This window comes from Callithrix jacchus, chromosome 20 (assembly GCF_049354715.1).
Source record: "Callithrix jacchus isolate 240 chromosome 20, calJac240_pri, whole genome shotgun sequence".
Lineage (NCBI taxonomy): Eukaryota > Metazoa > Chordata > Mammalia > Primates > Cebidae > Callithrix > Callithrix jacchus.
This window is the reverse complement of record NC_133521.1, coordinates 36605587-36630875: the sequence shown is the minus strand read 5'-3', so window position 1 is coordinate 36630875 and position 25289 is coordinate 36605587. Positions and strand designations below refer to the sequence as shown.

The window sequence follows — 25289 nt, the reverse complement described above, 5'->3', positions numbered from 1 at the left end:
TGGGTAAACAGAATCAAGCTCATTTCAAAACATTCCACTGTCATACCAGCTGCGACTACGTTCGAGTACAAACCTTTCCAAAACGTCTCCAGAATCTCTTTGCATGGGGCCCTTTCAAATGAGGCCAATTTCTGGAGACTTTTCCCCATTTATCTTTCTGGTACAGAATGCAAAATAAAGGACACCGTTTCTGAGTGGCAGTTTTGGAAGGACAGCTTCTGTAAATGGTCTTTGCTGAACTCCCATCCTGGGTCCTGGATTCCCTCATTCTCATTCCTCCCTTCACACCCCTCCTTCCCACCACAAGACCTTTCTACGGGTGCCAAGTTTACCGAAGACATTATGCCTAACCCCTATGGAGAAAACCCCATTGGGTGCAACATACAAATGGAGCTACTTCTTGCCAGTGGAGGTCTTGTTAATACATTCCACTGCCCTCTGCTCTAAAAGGGAGATCCCGTGTGCTCCACGGGGAGACTGGAAAATGCATTGTAGGTTCCAAAGGGAAGAAGGCCTATTTCTGCAAGCCCAGCCCCAGTCCCTGAATTATTTTAATTGCCGCCTGGTGATGCCAAGGTGCCGAAGCACCCCCTTAGGCTGAGTGCTTAGCTAGGAGGTACTGAATTAAACTGTCAGAACATGCAGAAAAATTGCAACGTGGCCTGTCAACAACATTTGTTAAGAGACACGGGTGAGGCTGGTGACTTGTATAGGAAAAGAGCTGTCTGTGCAGAGCCATCAAAGCACAGCCTGGAACTAATGGGGTATTCAGAGGTCTTGTTCTACTTCATTGGTTAAAGCCAACACAAGCCTGTAAGATTTGGGCCCGTTTGCTGTTTATTACTGTGGTAATAAAGGCCACTTAAAGATACAAACCCATCTTGTATTGGCTTAAACCCACCGCTGCTTTTCTAAATCGGATCACAAAAAGTCTCGTTTTTCAGGCTTTTAAAAACAATCTCAGTCTTTTTGGAACAAAAATCAAGAAAAATTAAGACATCCTATCAAGAGGGGACATAGTAATCCTGATCTTATTTATCTTTGGTGGATATCTTTTTGTTAGTAAATATCTTTTCATCAGAAGTCTCATATTGAAGATTTGTACCCTGGGATGGTGAGTTTTATTTGACATCGTGGCTAGGCTATAGTTCCCAGCTACCCAATCAAACACGAGTCCAGGTGTTACTGGGACAGTATTTTGTAGATGTGATGAAAGCCCCTGTTCAGGTGACTTTAAGGAAGGGAGATTATTTTAGATGATCTGGTTGGGACTGAGTCAATCAGTTGGAAGATTTTAAGAGAAGAACCTTTTCTTTCCCTGAAGAAGAAAAAATTCCGCCTGTGGACAGCAGCTTTGCTGTCAAGAGTTCCAGCCTGCCTCTCTCGACTGCCCACAGTACAGATTTCAGACTTGCCTCGGCAACCCTACCATTGCATAAGCCAGTTCCTTGCAATAAATTGTTATTATATATCTCCCACTTACGCCATTGCTCTGATTTAACCCTGACTGATCCATAACCTTATTTTAGTGCCTCATCTCTCATACTTTATCTTTTCATCAGAAGTCTCACATTGGAGATTTGTACACTGCAAAAAGTTCATGCTCTTTTTGGCCCATAGCCATGTATTTGGTGAAATATGTTACAAATAGAAATAAACTAAATTAGTTGCCAATATTTAAAACTCCTAAAGATTTTTCTCTCTCTCTCATACACACACACACACACACACACACACACACACACACAGACATGATCTCCATTTCTAGTTTCTCTTAGAAGAGAAAGGAAAAATTAAAGAATCTAGTGAGCATAGTTCTGTATCTCCATATGACAACAGTCAGCTAGAATGGAAAGTGACGTCCTCTTTCAAGAGAGTGTGTGCTCTGCAGTTCACCAGACTCCACCACTCCTTAATGTCTCCCCAGCAGTAAGGCTAACTGTCACAGGCCCTTACCTTGCTTTTCTTTTTGTAAAGAGAAATGTAAAAGATACATTATACTCACTATACTCACTGTGGTTTGGATATGGTTTGTTTGTCCCCACCAAAACTCCTGTTGAAATTTGATCTCTTGTGTGAAGATATTGGGAGGTGTGGCCTTTTGGGAGGTGTCTGGGTCACAGGGATGGATCCCTCATGAATGGCTTCAAGCCATCTTCATGGTTGTGAATGAGTTCTCCTCTAGGAGTCCCCATGGGAGCTGGTGGTTTAAGAAACCTGGCACTTCCCCTATCCTTCCTCTCTCCCACTGTGATCTCTGCATACACAGGCTTGGCTTTGCCTTCCTCCATGAGTGGAAGCAGCCTGAGGCCCTACCCAGATGCTTAATCTTGAACTTTCCAGGCATCAGAATTGTGAGTCAAATATACTTCTTTTGTTTATAAGTTACTCAGTCTCCGGTATTTGGTTATAGCAACACAAAATGGACAAACTATACCCTTTGTTCTATCAAAAGTAGAAATTTTAAAAGGTATATAGAGGAGGCCAAATTTTGCAGGGAAAAAAAGGAAAATGTACATTTTTCTTTGCAGAAATAAAGACCATTTCTATGCATTCAATTTTCCAACAAAGTGTATCTGGGTTATTACCTGCCTCTACTCATTTATGTTGACCTTCCCAGTAGACACGTATTGTTTGCAATTCCTTCTTACACCCTGCACATTTTAGGAAAATTTCACTATGAAATCATTCTTTTTACTATTTAACAAAAGAAAACCCTAAGGTGATTGCAAGGGAAGTTTGCTAAACACACGGGGACACTGTGATAATTGCTTTTGGAGAAATTCATTGAAATGCAACCATTGGTACCAGGGAAGGGGTGAAGAAGATTCCAATGACCTTCTTTTCTTCCCAGACAATTCTTAATATGCATTCCTTTGCCCATGGTGATCCCTGATGGGTTAGTTAATAGGCTTTCTTCTGCTGGTTAAGAAGCAGAAATGCATTCTAGGAGAAAATGCCACACGCTGGGAGTCAGGTATCTGTGTTCAATCTCCACTCTCTGTTTCAGACACTGAGACTCAGTTTCCTCCTCTCTTAAATAAGAGGACTCCCTAGATGTGACTTTACCTCAGTTTGGAACTTCTGGATTCAATCTGCAGTCAAATGAATGTCTCTCTGGATGGCGAGTCCTAGGCATCTGTGTGTTTTTAAAGCTCCCAGGTGATTCTGATGAGCAGACAGGTTTGAAATTTGCTGGACTAGAGAGTGTCTCAAGTTTCTTCCAGCTCAAAAACTTGAAGTACATACGAATCGAATTCTGCAGGCGCCTCTCTAGATACTGGACAGGCAATGTTCCAGACGTATTAATGCTTTCAGGCCACTGGGATACAGTTTTAAAGACTTGAAGCATTGCCACACTGCCTTGGTCAGCCGGCAGGACCTGACTTATCTTTGCGCCTGTAATATATGTTGCCTGGTGGTTTGGAACTTCACGTGAAGTTCAGATGCGAGGCAAGATACAGTGGTCAAAATCAATAGATCTGAACTGTGGTCAACAGGCAAAAGGCTTGAATCTCCTCAGTTCCCCCTCTCAGCGCTGCTACTCTCACGCCCTGTACCAACCTGATCGCCTTCCCTAAATAAAAGATAGAAAGTATCCCTTATACTCCGAAGATCATTTGGGAACAGAATGAAACTGCACAGCTTTCACCCCCAGCACACAAACCTAACCCCCTTTGGAGTCCATTGTTGAATGTCATCATCCTCAGAACCTGAGGGGCTCTCTCTGGTTCTCAGTGGGGGAAGGTTCTGGTTTTTCCTAATATGAGCAACAGGCGTTAACAAGCATCTAGGGCACATGACAGTGCCATGGTGCCACCACGATCAAAATATGGATTTTGCTTGTGTAATGTGTGACTATTAGATCACAGTGTTGGTTGCAATAAATTATCACTTTCAGTTCCTGCTAATTGCTAGAATCTTCTACCACAGGCTACAGTAATATGGGCCAAAAAAAAAAAAAGGTTTTGGAGCCAGATACAAACATGTATCCTGCTGGATGGTGAATGGGGTCTCGGACCTTGAATAAATGTCTAAGGAAACAGCTAGGCATGAGGGCCTGGAAATCAAAGATGTCATTATGCAATTATTGAGAAAAGCAGGCTCTTTACAAAAGAGAATTCTGACTTCTCTTTGAATCCACTGACCCAGAGCAGCCTCCACCCTACATATATTCCTGTCTGTAACGAGTACCTCCAGGGTATGACCAAAGCAAGTAAGGTAACTGGTGTTGAGGTTAAAAAAAATGCAACCGAATCCTTTAAATAAAGAGACCCTTCTGTGCCTTCTGTGCCACAGAAAGTTGCAAAACCTTCAAATGACAGCAGGTCCCATTCCAGGCTTCTTCCTGGCCCCCTCCCCAATATGCCCACAGATGTCCCCACCCACCCTGATCCTTTCTCCTCCCCAGAGTATAGAGGATCTGGAGAAATCTTGTGGGCATAAACCTCCGCTTCACACTCCTTCGTCTTATTCCGTGAGGGTCAATTTTTGTCTTCAGGTAAAAAATGCATTAAGCACCTATGAGGTTCCTGGTGATGGGGATGCTGCCATAAACGAAACAGGTGAAATACCTGCCCTGCTGCAGCCGGCATTCTAAGAAGTGGGGAGAAAGCAAAACGGTAAGTAACTGGAAGGTGTGCTTTGATTGATGACGATGATGACATGGACAGAAATAAAGCAGAGGTGCTGCTGGGGAGGGGGAAAGGGAAAAGGAGGGCTGCTGTTTTACAGATGGTATCTAGAGAAGGCTTCCCCTGAAGGTAACAGAGAAAGGACGGGCCAGTCCTGTGGCTGTTAAAGGGTACTCGGAGTGGGATAATCCAAAGAGAAAGGGCATGGGTCTCATTCCTTTGAACAGAAGGGAGGCTGGCACAGCTGGATCAGAGTGAGCAGGGGGAAGAGGCTGGGCAGGAAGAACAGAGCCTGCGGGGGAGGGGAGAGCATGCAGGATCCCATGGCCAGCTTGAGACTGTGGCTCCCACTCTGAGTAACACGGAATGCCTTCGAAAAGTTTTAAGCAGGAGAAAGAGGTGATCTAACATATTTCAAAGGAGATTCTGGTTATCTGTGGAGAAAGAACTGAAGGGGCCCCAGGGTGGCTGGGTGCCAGGAGGCTCTTAATGAAAAGGACTGTGGCCAGACTTGGTGGCTCATGCCTGTAACCCCAGCACTTTGAAAGGCCGAGGTGGGCGGATCACTTGAGGTCAGGAGTTTGAGATCAGCCTAGGCAACATGGTGAAACCAAAATACAGAATTAAAAAAAAAACTTATCTGGGCATGGCGGCGCTAGCCTGTAGTCCCAGCTACCAGGGAGGCAGAGGTTGCAGTGAGCTGAGACTGTGCCACGCCACTGCACTCTATCCTGAATGACAGAGCAAGACTCTGTCTCAAAAAAAAAAAAAGGGAGAGAGAACTGAGCAGTGATCCAGGCGGGAGGCGAGGGTGGCACGGAGGGCTGAGCAAGGGTGAAAGCAGCTTTCCTAGGTCTGCCTTCCTGCTTGTGAGGTTTGTCTCTTGCTCCTCTCACATGTAAACTCCGTTGAGAAGCATCTCAGTCCCTGGCACACAGAACACATGTAACAAATAATGGTTCCATTCTGAAAAGCCTGCCAAGTAAGAGTCTACTCATGTCCCAAGAAGACGGACGTCTGCTAGGTGAGTGATCATTAAATCTGGCTCTATTTGTTTTATTCATACAATTCCAGCTCCCCCCACACCGCCATCCCCCTGTACCTTATGTCTCCTTATTTGAAGAGGACAGTCTGACTGATGGACCAGGACAGATGCCAGAAGCCTTCTGTCTGCCCCCACCTCTCCCACTGCCTGACCCTCTGACCTTCCACCTGCCATTTATTTTGTCTGTGCCTCAATTTCTCCATTCTGAAAATAAGAATAATTCTGCTGAGGGACCCTTGTGAGGATTAATGAGGTAATAAGGCGATGCCTGAGAGCAGTTTGAGTTCCTCTAAGAAACGGCTATAAAAGCGGGGTCCATTTTTCCAACTCTTCTGTCCTCTCTGGCTAAGTAAAACTGCCAGAGGGAGAAAGTCCCGTTGGGGTAGAAAGGAAAGCAGGCGGACAGACAGCAGCCCTTTCTCCAGCAAAAAATTCCGTTAGATAGATGCTAAGGCATTAGAAATCCTCTTAGAGAAACCTCCTTTACAATAGAAAGGGGCCAGGGCAGAGAACGTCCTAGGAAATTGTGAGGATTATTTTGCCTCAATTTGGGGACCCGAAATCACCTCAAAGGGGCTTAGAAATAAGCCAGAAGCATGTCACCCTTCCTGTATGCCCAAAGAATTCTGGAGCTGACAAGGCGATCTGACAAAGCCCCTCCCCACAGTGAAGTGAAAACATTGCCCAGAAGGCCAGTCTGCTTTGGGCTGATGATACTCCGGGGTAGACACAGTGGAAACTTGTTGGATCATAAATATTAGGTTCCTTTTAATGAAAGAAACACTGACATTCTCATCTCATTTCCTCCCTCCTGTCTCTTTAAGATTCCTTTAAATGGGAGGTTGTTATTCCTCCTTTCAGGCGTATCTTCAGATGGTCACTAAGTTTCTACATTTATCTTTGTACATATTTTATACCAAAACTTCTGGAAAATGTTAAAACAAAAACAGGCCGGGCACGGTGGCTCAAGCCTGTAAACCCAGCACTTTGGGAGGCCGAGGTGGGTGGATCACGAGGTCAGGAGATCAAGACCATCCTGGTTAACATGGTGAAACCCCATCTCTACTAAAAATACAAAAAATTATCTGGGTGTGGTGGTGCGTACCTGTAGTCCCAGCTACTCAGGAGGCTGAGGCAGGAGAATCGCTTGAACCCCGGAGGTTGCAGTGAGCCGAGATTGTGCCACTGGTCTCCAGCCTGGGTGACAGAGCCAGACTCCGTCTCAATAAACAAACAAACTTAGAGACCTAAGATGGGATTTTGAGAGGGATACTCTGATGCAGCGTGTTGTTGCTTGTTGTTGTTATTTGCTTTCTAGGACTCGGGACATGCAGATCAGAGCACTGGCAAAAGTGACCATGAAATATCAGCCCATGACGAACTTTCGCAAGCAACCCTACCAGCAAAGTTGTTTGTAAATAAGAAAATGTTTTTCTGCATTCAGTGGACCGAGGAGGAGACTCGATGAGTTATAGGTGGGCAATGGATCTGGCTAAATGATGCCACTACTTCTGAGTGACCCCATGGGCACTCATTCACTCATACTTGCATTCATTCATTCTGGAGCATTTGTGGAAGTGGTGTGTGTGTGTGTGTGTGTGTATATATATATATATATATATATATATATGACACGGTACTCAGTGCTAGAAGGCTCTGGGCTTCCTCCCTTTTCTCTCTTGGAAGGGGAGAGAGCGAGAAGGTGGCCAGGAAGCTGTGGTAAGGCTTGCTGTGGGCTGAGTCACCCGGTTCCCCTTTTCCCTTTTTACTTCAGGCCTGTTGCTTTCTGTTGACAGGGAGGGGGAAGGGAAGCAAGAAAGAAAACTATCAACGGTTGAAGAAGAGGAGCAAGTTTAACTAATAACTGATTATCCTTTTGACGTTCATTCACGTTACCAAAAAGGCTGAAGCTCTGCCTGTGCCTTGGCAGGAAGCGTGCAGTAAAAGTGGGGTCACGATATTTGTTGTGGGTGCCAATGGGCCACGCTGCACCGGGCACTGGAGGCCTGCTGGGAAGGTGAGCTGGGCCTACTGCCTGCTGCGGGTGGCGGCTGAGCTGCTGCAATTGTAAAATGACTCTTTTCCTTTAAAAAACAAATCATCCTATATATTGTAAGGGCAATTTTTATGCAAATGAAGACTCTACCTAAATTAAACAGAAAAATATTGGGTTAGAATAAGCTACTGGACATTTCTTTTTGGTCTCATATTTGAAAGGACTCATTTTTTAAAATGAGAAAATTGGAAAAAAAAGAAAAACAACAATTCAGAGTCTCATCCCCTACCCGTAACTAGTGTCAATATCAATAGACTGCTATTGGGCCTGGCACAGTGGCTCACACCTGTAATCCCAACACTTTGGGAGGCTGAGGTGGGTGGATCACCTGAGGTCAGGAGTTCAAGACCAGCCTGGTCAACATGGTGAAACCTCATCTCTACTAAATATAAAAAATTAGCCAGGCATGGTGGTGGGTGCCTGTAATCTCAGCTACTTGGGAGGCCAAGGCAGGAGAACTGCTTGAACCCAGGAGGCGGAGGTTGCAGTGAGCTGAGATTGTGCCATTATACTGTGTCCTGGGCAACAAGAGCGAAAACTCTGTCTCAAAAAAAAAAAAAAAAGAAGATTGGTATTTAGCGTGTTTGTGTCGTTCCCTTCCAAAATCTGCCTCTCTCCCCACGTCCTCCCTGCTACACCATGACATTCCTTTTGTCTTTCTGATAGATGTAAACACCTAATTTTTGCCCATCTTTTTTCCTTTAGAAGTGTCCCTCTTTTCATTGACATAGACTTGTCTATGGAATGACTGTCACAGTTATGTAACCACTGTCTCAGCATCCTTCTTCACAGCGGTTGGATTGCTAGGTATAAAGTATTATGTTGGTGCAAAAGTAATTGCGATTTTTGGTGTTGCATGTAATGGGGAAAACTGCGGTTACTTTTGCACCTACCTCACTAGAAACTAGCATTCTAGATTATAGATTAAAAGTCACATGTCCATCAGTGAAAATGGGGGCTTATTTGGTTGAACCCCAAACTCCATTCCTGAGGGGCCAGGGGTTTGTGAGAGCTGCAGGGCCCGAGTGAGACAGGTGTGAGGGTGCCCCAGCGTTTACAAAGAGCCATAGAACAATAGGTTCTAAATAGCATTTACATGAATTCCAGAGAGATCTCCAGAACCCCTCATTTTCCAGTCCTGGGGAAATTATGTCCCTGAAAGGTACATAAATCTGTCTCCATTTCCATCGCAATTCATTAGCCGCAAACCAGTTTTACTAGAAAAAAGGCATCACCAGATTGAATTAGATCAGGCTAAAGACCAATGACACAAAACAGGACTGCAGCCACCGCCCTCTTCCCTGAACTGCAGCCGGAACTCAGAGAACCAGTTCCAGGGGCAAGAGCTGGACTCTGGAAAACGTATAGGGTCAGTCTGGTGATGAGATTTTGATGAGCAGGGGTGCACATCCATGATGAACCAATCACGTTGGAACAACAAACTGATACCACCTCTGGCTTCATTATCGTTAAAGACCACAGGCTGGGCGGCTGCCGTTTTACTGCCCTGTTTTCAAGCCAACCAGCACGATTGATTCCTAGTTCCCAGAGGCTTCCTCTCCGTTATCTCTTTAGGTTTTAATATTGTTAAAGTCTTATAATTGGTAGGCTAAACACACATGTAATGAATCCTATTAGTCATAAATGGCTCCCTGCACTCAAGAAAATGAAGGAGGAAACCCTCTCTTGCACACAGGCAAACTTCCCCAATTCAGACGACCTGAAAGCAAGGCTGATGTGAACGACGCATTTCTTTAAAAGAAAAAGTTGTGGTCAGTTGTGTGCAGAAACCCCCTTCAGAAAACAAACTTTTTTTTAGCTAGCAAAGTCCTTAGGGGAGCTGTTTAAACGAAGAGGTAAGAATATCCTCGAGTAAGTAGGAGCTTTTTTTTTTTTTTTTTTTTGAGACAGGGTCTCACTGTCTTGCCCAAGCTGGAGTGCAGTGGCACTATCTCAACCTCCGCCTCCCGGGTTCAAGCAGTTCTCCTGCCTCAGCCTCCCAAGTAGCTGGGATTAAAGGTACTCATCACCACGCCCGGCTAATTTTTGTAGTTTTAGTAGAGATGAGGTTTCACCATGTTAGTCAGGCTGGTCTCGAACTCCTAACCTTGTGATCTGCCTGCCTCAGCCTCCCAAAGTGCTGGGATTACAGGCCTGAGCCACTGCACCCTGCCAAGTAAGTAGGAGCTTCTAAGTTGCCTGAGGGTACTTTACAACTGCTCTCTTAAAAAGGGCACACCTCCTCCAGATTGTCCTGGGATATTCTTTGCTTAGTAAACCCTCTCTCCAAGGTGAGTGCGCAGGGAAGCCTCAAGCCAAGATCCAAATCCAAAGATCATAAATCCCAGAGTCCCGAAGTCTGCAAGAACGAAAATCGGGTAGAATAAGCACCTGATGGGGAAGCTGATCTATGTTGCTACTGCCTGCCAGCCTTCAAACTCATTTATGCTCATGAAAGCAGTGGAAGAGCTTCAACACAGCAAAGAGATTACAAAAAATTTCATGCATTGGGCTCAGCATACAGCAAAAGGTAAGAAAAAAAGAAGTAGCATTCAAATAAAGCTGCCCAGCTACGGCTTAGCTTTTTGTTTTCGCTTTTGTTGTTCATCTTGTTTGTTTTGTTTTATAGAAAGAGGAAAGTCTGGGGGAAGGATGTGGTTATGGGGGCTGGTCACTGGGCAGAACCAAATAAAACCCTCGAGAGCCTCCCCGTCTTGATCAGGGTACAAGTCAGTCTTTCTAGGCCTGGCACAATGGCTTGTGGCTGTGATCCCAGTACTTTGGGAGGCCGAGGTGGGAGGATCACCTGAGGTCAGAAGTTTGAGATCAGGCTGGCCAACATGTTCTCTACAAAAAATACAAAAATTAGCTGAGTGTGCTGGCATGAGCGCCTGTAGTCCCAGCTTCTTGGGAGGCCGAGGCAGGAGAATCGCTTGAACCCAGGAGGTGGAGGTTGCAGTGAGCTGAGATCACACCAGTGCACTCCAGGTGTCTCAAAACAACAACAAAAAATCCCAAACAGAGTCTTTCTAAAGATCAACAAGGCACGGCATGGCCAAGACTCCTCAGTCTCTCCTCCTGGCCTTGGTGGCACGCCTGGGCCCTGCTGAGCATGTGCCTCCCTCAGGACCTTGGTACCTGCCGTCCCTCCTCCCTCGCACCCTCCACCTCTTTGGGCAGGAATCTGTCCACAGGCCACTCATCTCAGAACCCTATCTAGAACCATACAGCATCGTCCTCCTGCTTTCAGAGGAATGAATTATCCTTACAGCCCTTAACCTTGCTTGCATGTCTTGATTTGTTTCATCTCTATTTCCCTAACTAGAATGAAAGCTCCCTCAGAGCAGGGATTTCCTTTGTTTGTTCACTGCTGATCCAGGTATTACACATAGGGGGCCCTCCAGAAACATGAGTTAATTGAATCAAAGGATGAATGAATGAATCATTTAACTATATACTGAGCATGCCTTTAGATACTATACTGATGCAACAGGTTAGATCACACACACACACACACACACACACACACACACACACAGTGGAATCTGTCGGGATGGCATCCCACGAGGCTAGGATCTTAACCTGACCCTGGCCCACTCAGACCCACCAAGTCAAGAAACAGCCCTTTTTATGAGCCTTCCAGTAACATTAATTGTTGGTCATAAAACTTCAAAGAAACAGATATTTATAGCTTGATTAAAGCCCCTTTTTTCCACACACACTCACCACAGCACTTTCCAGCTCAGTTCCCATGAGCATACTGAAAACAGTCTCCTGCCCACTTCCTGTCGAAGCCAGTTCCTTAACCACTTAGGTCCTGAAGCTTGCCACGCCCCCCCCCCCCCCCCCCCGCCTTTTCTTTTTTTTTTTTTTTCCAGTGTTCACTCTTTCGGTTTCTCTTGGGTTTTCACAGTTGGGTTTTTCACTGTTTTTCTCAGGCACCCAATTCCCCCTTGAACCGCCCCCATATCCAGCATGATAACAGGGGCCGATGAACACATCAGAACTCCAAGGAGTGAAAAGGTTCCTTCTCAAAACAGCCTTCCTAGGGAAACAAACAAACACTATGAAGTTGTGCAAGGTCCAGGCAACTAACATGGTAATGTCTTTACCATGCCTAAATGCTTAGGAGACTGGAAAACATTTCTTGAGTGCACCAATTCGAAGAAGTCATTTCTGCTTTTTTAATGTATAAAAATCACCATCTTGGCTTGGAGAGATGGCCCACGCCTGTAATCCCAGTACTTTGGGAGGCCGAGATGGGTAGATCACGAGGTCAGGAGTTCGAGACCACCCTAGCCAATATGGTGAAGCCCTGTCTCTACTAAAAATGCAAAAATTAGCTGGGCATGATGATACATACCTATAGTATGTATAGGGACTCAGGAGGCTGAGGCAGAAGAATCTCTTGAACCTGGGAGGCAGAGGGTGCAGTGAGCTGAGATCATACCACTGCACTCCGGCCTGGGCGACAGAGTGAGACTCTGTCTCAAAAAAAAAGATCGCCACCTTGAACGTCTGTGATGATGCTATTTATTATCTATCCTTTTCCAGAAACTTTACAAATATTCTATTAATTGTTACGAATATCATGTAAGATGACTAACTAATGTCTCCGTATAAAGCATGAGTAAAGAGACTCGAAAATGGTCAAGAAACGTGTTATGCAGCTTTAAAATGGCAGAGCTAGGTCCCGAGACCACCGTACACAACTCGTACACAGCCTTCCTGATGAAAAACCACATTCGTACTCTTGGTATGGGGCAGCAGGTGAACTGTGTTAATTGCATAAAGAAAAGACACCGAAGGGCCCTAATTTAAGTAAATTAGAATTTGCTTCATTCCTGGTAACAGCTATGTTCAAGACACAATGAGTTCATCATATATTCCCTCGTTACACTACACATTTGGACCAAAAATAGATTGTAAAAGTACATTCCAATAGGAAGTATCCTTTGGAAAAGAAATGATCAGTATGTCCATTATATTTTAAAGGAAGAGGATCAGAATGCATCCTGGGCTTCTGTGGACTGTGCTGTTGGGTGGATGATGAATTATCTTTGAATATCTGGAGTAGTTGTAGTGGCCCCAGTAAGCACCAATTGTGGTAATTAGTAAGTATTCCGCAGTTGTCAACACGGACCACGTATTTGAGAAATGTACCCACAGCAGAAAGAGCCCCTCTACAGATGTCATCATCTGAGAAAAAAGGAAAGTAAAGTGGTCTCCATGGGGTGAGTCTAGAAAAACTCTTTTAGTTTCAAAAAGAAACCCCCGCGGAATACACTGCATTTCTTTATGTTGTCATTCTTCTACCTCCGTCATACTTGCAGTGGCCCAGATGAGACTTGCTCACGGCTGTGGGGCTACCCCTTGCACCATTCGCCGATGCTCACCAGGCTGCACACAGCTCAGGTCCAGACCTACAGTGCTCTGCAAATCCTGTGGCTGTCTGATCAGAGTCTCAGGGGAGCAGCTCCAGCTGCAGAATTCCTGCCGCTATATGGATTGTACATGGCTGCTCTGGAGACAACAGCAACGGACTGCAGTGCCTCACTTCCTCCCTTGACCTTAAAACGTCCCATCTGCAAAGTCCCTAGACTTAGGGATCCAAGTCTAGGCTGCTTGGAGGCCACCCTGTGGACTGAGCCCAGCTAGTCTGCAGCCTGGCTGAGGCCCAGTGGCATGGCCGGGGGAGATGAGCTGCTTCCATCAGATGGTTCTCGTTCAGGAACCTGAGGGAGTCAGGAGTACCAGAGGAGCTCACACAATACAGAGGCTCCAAGAGGCCAAGATCAGGATGCAAGAATTTCAGAGGAAGTGGAAGTGATGAATGAGCAGAACAAGCTAGAATCAAAGAGAGAAGCCAATGAGGAGGTCACAGGGTGGTGGAGCCTTGAACTAGAGACCCCTGTACATGTCCTGCCAAGGGTTCCTAGGCTTCCTTGAGTCCAGATGATTCCTCTACATCCTGTCCTTTCCGAAGCCTGACTGTTCATCATTTCCTGGTCCCTTTAGTGCATACACGCTCACATTCTGTGAGGTGGCTTCAGTGATTTCTTCGCAACCAAGAGAACCTGCTAAACTAAAAGAGCAGAGAAATTGCCAAATTCCAGACAGAGTGTTGCAGGTACCAATAACTCAGTAAATTAAGTCTCTTTCAGCAAGACCACAAATGCAAGGACCGAGGGCGTTTCCACGGGCCAAGAGCCATCGACAGGTCATTCTTGTCTGCATCCAATATGAAGTCAGCTCCTCAGTGCTCAGGACTTCTTGCCCAGCATGGAGTTTTGCTCTGGCTTCCTGCCTCTTGGCTGGCTTGTTCCAAGCTTGTTCTTCTAGCAGAGGAATAAGATGAGGAATCTTAGACAAGTTATTCCAAGCCTTGCCTGACTGGCTCTGAAAATTAAGAGCTGCCTACGAGCCACCCAGTGTGACTCTCAAACACTGATGTTTACTGAGATAAGCATTCTTTGATATGTCACTGACTTTCTTCTCTCCTGTCCATTCCAGCTTGCTCCCTCCTCAACCCAGGAAGACACAGGCTTTTCCTGAGAACATTCGAGAGGTCTCCATGCTTCACACGCTCCTGGTGAGGGGAGAGAGGCACTGACCCATGCCACTTTTGACAATGTAGGTGAAGGGCTCGGAATGATGGCATTTCTTCCAGACTATTCTATAAATCTCATGAATTCTCTCCTCAGCATGCCACCTGGCTTCTTACTCTCCCTCCATCTTTACTCCATCAGTGCCTGGTAGAGGGTCTCAGGGTCACCCGAGCGGTCCATCAGGAGCAGGTGTGGAGCCCCAGGTATCTCTATTTTCTAGGCCGCCTCTCACACCATATCCTGTTCAATCATGGGCCCTCCCAGTGCTCTACAGTCTGTACTAGAGATGTGATTGTACCTCTTACTGGACACATAAACTCTGTTTTGTTTTATTTTGAGACAGGGACTCATTTCATCACCCAGGCTGGAGTGTAGTGGCACAATCACAGCTCACTGCATCCTCAACCTCGCAGCATCAAGCGGTCCTCCCGCTTCAGCCTCCTACAGAGCTAGGACTACAAGCATGCAGTACCACACCTGGTTAATTTATTTTTATTTTTTTTTAGAGATGTGGTTTCCCTACATTGCTCAAGCAGGTCTCGAAGTCCTGGGCTCAAGTGATTTTCCCACCTTGGCCTCCCAAAGTGTTGGAATTACAGGCATGAGCCACAGCACCTGGCCAGGACACATAAACTGTTTATCCACACCCCAAAGTCAGGCCTCTAACCCAGAGGGAGAGAAGCATTCATTACTTTAGAATTTGGATAGTACCCTACTGACAAAGTCTTGCTTCTGGCACAAGTTTTGATAAGTTAATCTTTTCTCAAAAAGTCATCCCAGGTAAATTTGAGCTCAATACCATCAAAACATGTCAAGAAACATAAGAGCAAAAGATATGTCTTCTTATCTCTAAGTGTGCATTTTCTTTGCACAAATTTGACCTTTGTACATCCATCAAATTAAAACAATAACAATAATAATTTATAGTAAGAAACTAGAACTTACAATTGGAAGAAAAAAAACTGCCTGAACTTCTCAGACAGAAGATGCTCAATTGACATTTACTGAGCATCTACTAAGTGCTGGGAATTTTCATATTTACAAAGAGAAATAAAGTTTAAACAACACTGAGAGTAGCCCCAATATAGACTGTTAGTTTTTTTTCTATCCTGCTGACTATATTGCTTTTTTTTTGAGACAGGGTTTTACACTGTTGCCCAGGTAGGAGTGCAATGGCATAGTCATGGCTCACTGCAGCCTCAACCTCCTGGATTCAAGCAAACCTCCTGCCTCAGCCTCCCAAGTAGCTGGGACTACAGGTGAACCACTGGGACTACAGGCATGTACCACCATGCCTTGCTAATTTTTTTGTTTTTATTTTTTGTAGTGGTGGGGTCTCACTATGTTGCCCAGGCTGGTCTTGAACTCCTGACCTCCAGTGATCCTCTAGTTTCAGCTTCCTGAAGTGCTGGGATTACAGGTGTGAGCCACTGTGCCTGGCAACTGACTACAGTTCTGCTAATACTTCTCAATGCCTTTTGACTACTGAGTAACTGTTATTGTTAAGTCAAAAATATATGCATTTTTCTAGGTATTCACAGTTATTATAAAGATGATATAATTTTGAAATCAAAATAGAGAAACTTGTTGTTCTATGTGGATCACTTTCACCTGTCAGTCTTTGAGCAGACTCAACTTATTGAGAACGCTGTATTTCCAGTGGAATTTTCTCTTTAGGAAATTAGTGTTCTATGTGGTAAAGGAGCAAAGGAGAAAAAAAAACAAAACCTGAGGCTGTGCCCACATCGGCCCAGTGAACTGAGAAGCAGAAAAGCACTTTTTCAAAGCTCAGCAAAGCAGACCACCCAATGGGAACCTCCCAGAACAGTGAAAAGCATCATCTGTCCACCTCAACCTCACATCATTTTCTTGGCCACTGTTACCACTGTAATAACCTAGATGGTGGCTCTTTGGTCACTGGGAAAACCTAAGGGACTTGCAGAAGGTGGTGTGGAAAGAGAAATCAACAGACATTGCTCCCAACAGAATTGAGAGAGAGAGGAAGAGCGAGAAAAAGGCAGAAATGGCACTTCTGTGTTTCTGTCCTTAAGCATGTATATCCAGATATATTTACATATTAATATATGTACAACTGAATGTGGGGACGCATGCCTGTAATCCCAGCACTTTGGGAAGTTGATGCAGGAGGACTGCTTAAGCCTAGTAGTTCGAGGCTGCAGTGAGCCATAATTGTGCCACTGCACTCCAGCCAGGGAGACAGACGGACGTGTCTCTATGTTGATTTCCAAACTATATCATCTTTGTAATAATTGTTTATACCTAGACAGGGTGACCCTGTCTCTAAAATACACATATATGTACAAATGAAAGGCTGAAGGAGTAAATGAATAAATGTTCCACTATATATCACTGACCATAGACTCCTTTCTTCCTTGTATAAAATGCAGCAAATCCTAACATGGAATCATTGTGAGGATTCGAAGAAATAATAATCAGAAATTACTTGTCATAAGCTAGTATCACTATTTTAGGAATTATTTATGTTCTATTTTTATTATTTCTTCTTGGTATCATATGTTGTTCTTATGACTTATTTTTCGTATGATTTATTGACCTTTACGTATCTTTTTTTTTTTTTTGCGACGGAGTCTTGCTCTGTTGCCCAGGTCTGAGCGCAGTGGCATGATCTTGGCTCACTGCAACCTCCACCTCCTGGGTTCAGGCAATTCTCCTGCCTCAGCCTCCCAAGTAGCTGGGACTACAGGCACGAGCCACCACACCCAGCTAATTTTTGTATTTTTTAGTAGGGACAGGGTTTCACCATATTGGCCAGGCTAGTCTCGAACTCTTGAGCTCGTGATCTGCCTGCCTCGGCCTCCCAAAGTGCGCGGATTACAGAGGTGAGCCACTGCGCCTGGCCATTTTCTGTATTTGGAGTTACACTTCTCTTTGTACAGCTTTAGAACACAGTCAGTGTCCTTCCTCACCTCTTCACTAGGAACAAGAAACACATTTGCAGATATGCACACCTTTCTTGAAGCTGGCCTTCTGAACACCAAGAGTGCCTGAGAGCTGTGGCCTTGCTCTCCTTCAGGCTCCCCAGTTAGCTCCTTCCTGTTTCCCCCTGGTTTCATAGATGCTGTCTGCCACCATGTAAATCAAGAAGTTCTCAATGGTCTGGTTCTGCCTGTGGAGCCTCAAAACTGATGCAAGTGGTTAACCAAAACAGCCCCCACAGAAACTACAAGGGTGGGCTCCGGTCAGGAGTCAGAAATTCTTTCTACGAAAATGCAAAGCACGACCTCATAAAAGAAATCCACCGCAGGAAGATGAAGAAATGTCAGTATGCATTAAAACAAAATAGGTGGATGAACATTTCAACCATCTGGCAAAATCCTCTCTGCTATACAAATACATAAAAGTTGCCAAGGAGTTAGACAGGGCCTCAGATGGGAACTCCGGAGCTCCACACGGCTCCCTTTGTGCCTTAGTAAAAACTTTGCAGCAAATTCAGGGCCGGGTGTTAGTGATCCGTTTACTGTAGCAGTATATTCCCTGAGTGCCGAGCAATTGTCTTTGTTTTGCTTCGAACCTAATTGTCTTATCATGCCTGTAATGCATTTGGATAGATGTCGGAGCCATACGTGTGCATAAGCAGATGAATAAAACAGCACTGGTGTGAGGTTTTGTAAGAAAGAAAATGTTTGTGTCGGTTGAGATAGGCTAGGTTCTACTGCAACCGCTGATACCTCCAAAATCTTAGTGACATTACACAGCTTTGTTCCTGACTTTAATGATGGCCATCAGGGAGAGCTCTGGTGACTGCGGTCACTCAGGGACCCAGGAGGAGGACGCAGGTTCCATCTGAACATTGCTTCCTTAATAGCTGGGGTGTAGGAAGGGGTCAGGGTGAACCACGCACTGGCTCTTAAAATTTCCTTCTGGAAGTGACACGTATCTTTGTCACTCGTGTTTCATTAGGTGAAGCAAATCGCACCGCAATGCTTGTTGCCAAAGGAAGCCGCAGAGTGCCCCTATCTGTGCCCTCGAGTAGGGGAACCACGGTGTTTGAGACTCACCATAATGACTCACACTGCACTCCCGACTATGGAGTTCCTTCAATGTGTCAGGTTCTTCATTCATTATCCTGTCTAGATTTACAGCAAAGATGGAAATGGCCGAAACAACTGGCTCCGAATTCCATGTTGTGCCGTTGGCAGGACTGCCAGGTAGGGATTTTGGGAACCACTCATACCACTCTCTGACGTAGATTCCAAAATTTTAGAGGTATCTTCTAGTATCCCTGGCATCCCCAAACTGAGTCCCTTGTGAACTTATTATTCACATCTGCCACCAATTACGCATACAACAGTGGACAATTCATGACCTCTGTAAGCACGCACAAGGCATAAAGCTGAGAGCAAAAAGAAAATAATAAATACCACTCCCCTCACATCTTCGCCACACATCTCTTCTCAAAAGTTTGCATCATGTGAACAACTCGGCACCTGTCCTGTGGACTGCACAGGTGTCCAAATGTGCTGGCAGAAGCTAAAAGATCAGACTGCGGCTCTGAAATGGTCTGTGCCTGTAGGTGAAATCAGAACACTGGGATCTTTCTAGCAGGCTGTGGTTCATGAAACCCTTATATGAACTACCCAGTGATGAACCCAGAAAGATGGACCAAGATGCCAGATACGCAGTTCCTTTGGGCTACTTTCAACATCTCCATAGGTCTATAAAGTGGTCAGAGAAGTGGCCATTCCTGAGCACCTGTTTCTCCTGGCCATGCTGGCCATGGGAAGGTGACCTCATGACCCTCCCTGATTTAACTCTCATAACCAATCCATGAAGTTGGTATTCTCTGCATCTTACAAAGAAGATAAAGGCTGTGGAACTCAGCTGACACCACCCCCTGGGAAGAAGCAGAAATGGGTCTGAAATAAATCATCTGACTCCTTCCTGTTCCACTCCTCTGCCTCTGTTTCCCAAGGTGACACACATTAATATTGCTTTTAATGTTGCTAAATATTATTTCAGATGAGTGTAAGGGAATCAGATCTGTCCCAACCTCTCCCGGGCTTTACCCACTAGCTGCTGCTGAGTGAAGAGGTTCTAGGCTTGCGGATGTAGTTGATGATGCTATATTTTCACTTGGCAAGGAATGGTTTCACTCCGTCAGATTGATTCTGACATAAACCACACTCCTGTGCTTACAGAATTTCTCACGAGTGGTCTTCTGGTTCTGGGGTACAAATCTGATATCAACCACCCCTTCGCAGTTAAGCCAAGCCTTGAGGTTTTGCTATGGTTTCACTCTGAGTGAACTCACCAATCAGAGTGAAACTAGGATAGAAAAAGGGGTCCTAACCCACAGAGGTGGGAGGAAGCAATCTGCTTTGTCACTCAAGCACGACAGGGCTTCTGCTGGAGACCAGAGGCAGCCAGGCAGGAGCATCCAGTGTGAGACAGCAGCCCCGCTCCCCATGGCTAACACATGGCATGGTCTAAACTCCTGTCGCTGAGTCTCCTGGCTGCTCCTGGTCTTGGGTTTCTGAGAATTTCAGTCCACTGATACAGGTCTCATTCAAATGTAATGTACTGAGAGGAGCCTTGACCAATGAGGAAGCGAAGATTCAAAAAGATTAGAGATTTTTGTTCAGGGCACCATAAAGAGCAGATAGCAGAACTGACAATGTTTGATTCCAAAGTACAAGGTCTGTCCTGTTATAACACATCACCAAGAAAATGACTGCAGAAAGCAGGTGGCTTAATGAAGATAGCTAGGCTCATGCCTGTAATCCCAGAGCATTGGGAGGCCGAAGTGGGTGGATTATCCAAGGTCAAGAGTTAGAGACCAGCCGGGCCAACATGCTGAAACCCCATCTCTACTGAAAATATAAAAACTAGCTGGGCATGGTGGCAGACACCTGTAATCCGAGCTTCCCGGGATGCTGAGGCAGGAAAATCACTTGAACATGGGAGGCAGAGGTTGAAGTGAGACAAGATGCCGCCACTACACTCCAGCCTGGGTGACAGAGCAAGACCTTATCTCAAAAAAATACAGGCTTGTTCTACTCAGCATTCCACACTTGCTGCGTCTCGACTTTCTTATCCCACGCAGGGGATGGGAACAACGACCCCCAGCAGCTAAGTGTGTTTTCAAATCTATGAGTAAGAAGTAAAGAAAAGCCTGGTGGGTGTGCACCTGCACATATATTTTCGGAAGTACAGAAATATTTTCATCACTATATAATTATACTAGAAGAATTCACTTGTCAAATAAATTATTACCTTAATTTAAGAGACTGGGTGATGCCATCTGTTGGAATATCTGCCAAATTTACAAAATGCCTTTTCTCTTAAAATAAAAGCCATGCTTTTCCTTGTTATTCCTTAAAAAAAAATCGTTTAGAGATGGGACCTCCCTATGTTGCCCAGGCTGGTCTCAAACTCCTGGCTTCAAGCGATCCTCCCACTTCAGCCTCCCAAGTGGCTGGAATTACAGGTACGAACCAGTGTACCCGGCTAAGCCATGCTTTTTCAATAAGACCCTGATACTGGACACAGATAACTGAAATAAAGGTAGATACCAGGTCCAGACTCAGTCCATCCAATTCTCTCTCCCAGGAATTTGGATTCGGGCTTCAGTGCTAGACAATTTGGTTCTAGGTACGGTTATGACTATAATGTGCAAATTCCTGATCTTCTGCAATGTGAGCAGAAAAGTACAAATAACTGATTTGTGGCAAGAGAAGAATTGAACCAGATGTACAGAGAAAAGGAGAGATGAGAGACAGAGAAAAGGACTCCTGAGTGGGTTTCTTGTACTGTCTCTACCGCTAGTGTCATCTGTCCCAAGGCTCGGCTGTGTCACTGTGGGATTCCATGGGACTCTGCTATCCCAAAGCATCAGCACACCCTCTCTTCCTCCTTGCCTCCCTAACCTTTTTTCTTAAGTTAGATTGAAAGGTTTCTATTACCCACAACCAATAATCCATGAGAGCCATGATTTTTCTGTTTTGGACCTTGCTGTATTCCCAGTTCCTAAAGCAGTGCTGGGTATAGTAAGAAAAAAAATATTCAACAAATACCTGTAGAATAAATAAAATCTGAAATCTTAACTTAATCAGCATCCCAGGGGGTGGAAGGAACAGCTTGAGGATCTCTCCGCTTCTTTTCAGCCTGCCAAATTTTCTATATTCGTGCAATGGGGCAAAGCTATGCCCAGAGAAGCATATGTTGTAATCACATTTGTGTCCAACCCTCTCTCCCTTATTCCAAAGACACAGGCTTGCAGAATTTGTTGTGTCTGCAAAATAATGATCCAGTTCCCTGTTGCAAAGCCTGGGGTAGACATAAAGAATTATACTGTAATCACAATCATTAAATTTATGGAATGCCACAGAAAACGGAAGTAAAGTGAGTGAAGGATGGTGAAAGACTTCGTGAATGAGCTGTCAAGGCTGAACGTTTAAGGTAAGTTTCAGATGGTTACAGGCAAAAATTAAAGCACCAGGTGACTAGGGGAAGTACAGCAATGAAGAACATATGGTTCAAGAATGTAGCAGGGGGTTGGGGCAAACAACATACAGGAAGAAAGACTGTCTCCCAAGGTCACAGGGATGAGTCACCTGGGATGCCTGGATGGACGGATGGATGGATGCCTGGATGGACGGATGGATGGATGCCTGGATGGACGGATGGATGGATGAATGGACAGTGGATTGATGGCTGGCTGGTTAGATTAGTGATACTTCTGCCACATTTTTGGTGGGAAAACCCAAGAAAAAAGAGAAGCAACAATTGGATATGGTAGTTAGAAGTGATATGGGTCACTTATGGGCTAAGGTGATTAAATATCCACTTATGGAGTCTTTTCTCCATACTTTGTTTCTACTGTTGCTAAGACCATGGATGCTAAAAATAAAGGTGGTGATGACAGAAGATGGAATAACACTGTGTCCCTAAATATCTGCTTGAAAGAGAGCACTGCAACTGGGATGTTACATGAACAAGAAGTCATCTTATATTATGTTAACACACTAATTGTAAAGTTTTATAGCAGCTAGCCTACCTTGACCAAAGCAAGTCAAATATATTATATTTGTATCATCTCTACTGATTTCTCTGTCAAATTTTGGGGAAAAATAACTTCAGGGCCAATCGTCTATGAAATCTAGTTGGAAGAGGCCTAACAGAGAAATAAAATAAGTATTTATTGATCACCTCTTACGTACCTGGCAATTTGATTCAGCACTTTAAATGGGCCATATCATTTTAACCATTAGGGGTAGGTCTCATTATCACCACTTGGGGGAATCACTAAGAGGAGTTAAGCAATTTGCTTTAGGTGTCACAGCTTTGTGACAGAGGTTTGAAGGGCATGGGTAAAGGAGAAAGACTTCCAAACTGGGTGAAAGAGACAAACTAGAAGTTTGTTTCTAAAAGATGGACCAGAAATCATCATGATTGAGTTCAATCTGGCTATAAACTGTTAAATCTCCCTTCATCCATCAAGTTCTTCAAACACTGCCAACAAATTCAGTTCAATTCAACAAATATTTATGAAGTTTTTACTCAAGGCCAGAAACTGTGTTAAATGCTGGGGATTTACTAATCAAGAAGGTAAAATCCCACCCTCCAAGGAACTCAGATTCTCCTATGGCGAGGGATGGTTAATGAACGTGCATGATACTACGGAGTCAAGGTTAAAAACGTAGCTTTGGACAGTGTGCAGAGGAAGCCTAGAGGGAGGAACGTTGTGTGGCATTCATGGGACTCTCCTCTCAACTCCATCCACCCTGCCATAACCACACGTAGAACACACAAGGCACATTCTCCTTCCTGAGCCATGAGAATCAGAGAAGTGATTCCACAGCTATGCATGGCCAGGAGGAGAACTATGACGGCTGGCTTGCAAGTAACAAAACCCCCACCCAAACTCAGGGGAATTTGTCAGTCTATGGAATTCAAGGAAGCGTCACGAAACCAAAGTGTGGAAAGGTCAGGGAGGGAGCAAGACCTAGAAAAACACTGGAGCCGGCCGGGCACAGTGGCTTACGCCTATAATCTCAGCACTTTGGGAGGCCGAGGCGGGTGGATCACGAGGTCAAGAGATCGAGACCATCCTGGTCAACATGGTGAAACCCCGTCTCTACTAAAAATACAAAAAAATTAGCTGGACATGGTGGCGCGTGCCTGTAGTCCCAGCTACTTGGGAGGCTGAGGCAGGAGAATTGCCTGAACCCAGGAGGCGGAGGTTGCGGTGAGCCGAGATCGGGCCATTGCACTCCAGCCTGGGTAACAAGAGCAAAACTCCGCCTCAAAAAAAAAAAAAGAAAAATACTGGAGCCAGAGACTTGATTTGAATGTCTGAATTGTTCTGTCTTCACACTGTGGGCATCCTGAAGGCCACTGGCTCCCAAGTTTTATATCCTAGAGCTTCCACCAGTGGAAGGAAATGGAAACTTCCCAGTTCTAAAAATCTGGGGAGAGGAACCACAGACTAACCTAGATAAAAATGGCAGCTCCCAAGGTAGCAACAAGGAGAGCAGGTGGAAACAGAGTTTCCAGGAGAAGAAGGGGTTGGGGGTAGGTGCTAGAAAACAACTCCATAGACGTCCACATTACCTCTCAAGAGAGTTTAATAAGAAGAACGGTGTAGAACTAGTGAACAGGGCTTCTTTGCAGGAGTTTAGGAGGGTACAAACTTCAATCTTTGGATTTTTTTTCAAAGATCTCTGTGAGCAAATTGTAAGAAAACAAAAGAATTTGGAAAAAATATTATTTCTTATCCCAATACACAATTCCTGTTGGTATTTCATTATATGCTGTGAGAGATATAAATCCTGTGGTTTGAAAAAAAAAAAAATGGGACCATTTAAGGACATTGGGTGAGGCCCTCTCAGCAACAATGGAACTTTAAGTACTTGACAATTTGTATGCTGTCGGTATGTAAGCATTGAGCCTCACAAACCCCACAGCTGCATGTTTACAGTTTAGACCATCTCTGTGAATTGCATCCTTATGTTCTGTATTTTAAAAGGCCATTTTCGGCTGCTGCTTAGCTTCCACTCAGAAATACCATTCACATCAGGTCTCTGTGCATGCGTGTGGTTTTTTCAATCCACACATTGTCGGACCGGCCACGGCAATTTTCCCCATTGTGTTTGCTTCCCATACCCTCTTCGACGCTGAAATTCAGAATGCGGATGTTTGTCAAAATGCAGGGGCCCCGTTTGATCTTATTACTCTGGCACATTTTAATGGTGGGCAAAAATAAAACAAAAAAGAAACGGGTTTTTAAGTTCCTGATTGGTGCCAGGCCCAGGGTCAAGTACTTTAGAGCTCCATTTAATTCTGAAAAGCATGGGCTTGTGGATTGGAGAGCAGTGGGTTCAAATCCTCATCCGGTCACCTTTTTGCTATGAGACCTGGACAGATTATTTCGTAGAATCATAGGGAATTGATGATCAGCCACTGTCTTTACCTACAAAAATAGTAATTTCATACAGTTCAACCTAGTAATTCACCTCTTTAAGCCTCGCCTGCAAAATGAGAATAATAATACCACCTTTCTCTTAGGATAAACATGAGGATGAAACAGAATGATATGCATAAAACGATAAACACTAAGACAACCTTCTGATACGTGTTAGCCATGATCCTTCTTGACATAAGTTAAATTATTTTATCTTCATTACAACGCTATGTGCTAGGTATTCTTATTTCCATTTTGCAGGTCAGGAAGCTGAAGCAAGAAGACATAACCACAGTCACATAACATCTAAATGGGGAGGCTAAAGAGGAAGTCCGATCGTCTGACTCAAGCTTGTGATCCTCCCATGCGGCTACCTAACTGGTAGGTGCAGATAGAATCACTGTGACGGGGTCATGAAGGGGCCTGGACCGGCTGAGGTCCACAGACCAGCGCTGATTGGAGCATCAGCGCAGATGGCTCTAGAACACTGGGGCTGGCACAA

General features: G+C 44.8%; 1 protein-coding gene across 2 annotated transcripts in view; it reads right to left on the bottom strand.

Annotated features, from left to right (window-relative positions):
• The window catches only part of WWOX (WW domain containing oxidoreductase), a 1143691-nt gene that overhangs the window by 113850 nt on the left and 1004552 nt on the right, over positions 1–25289 (bottom strand). The window lies entirely within an intron of this gene.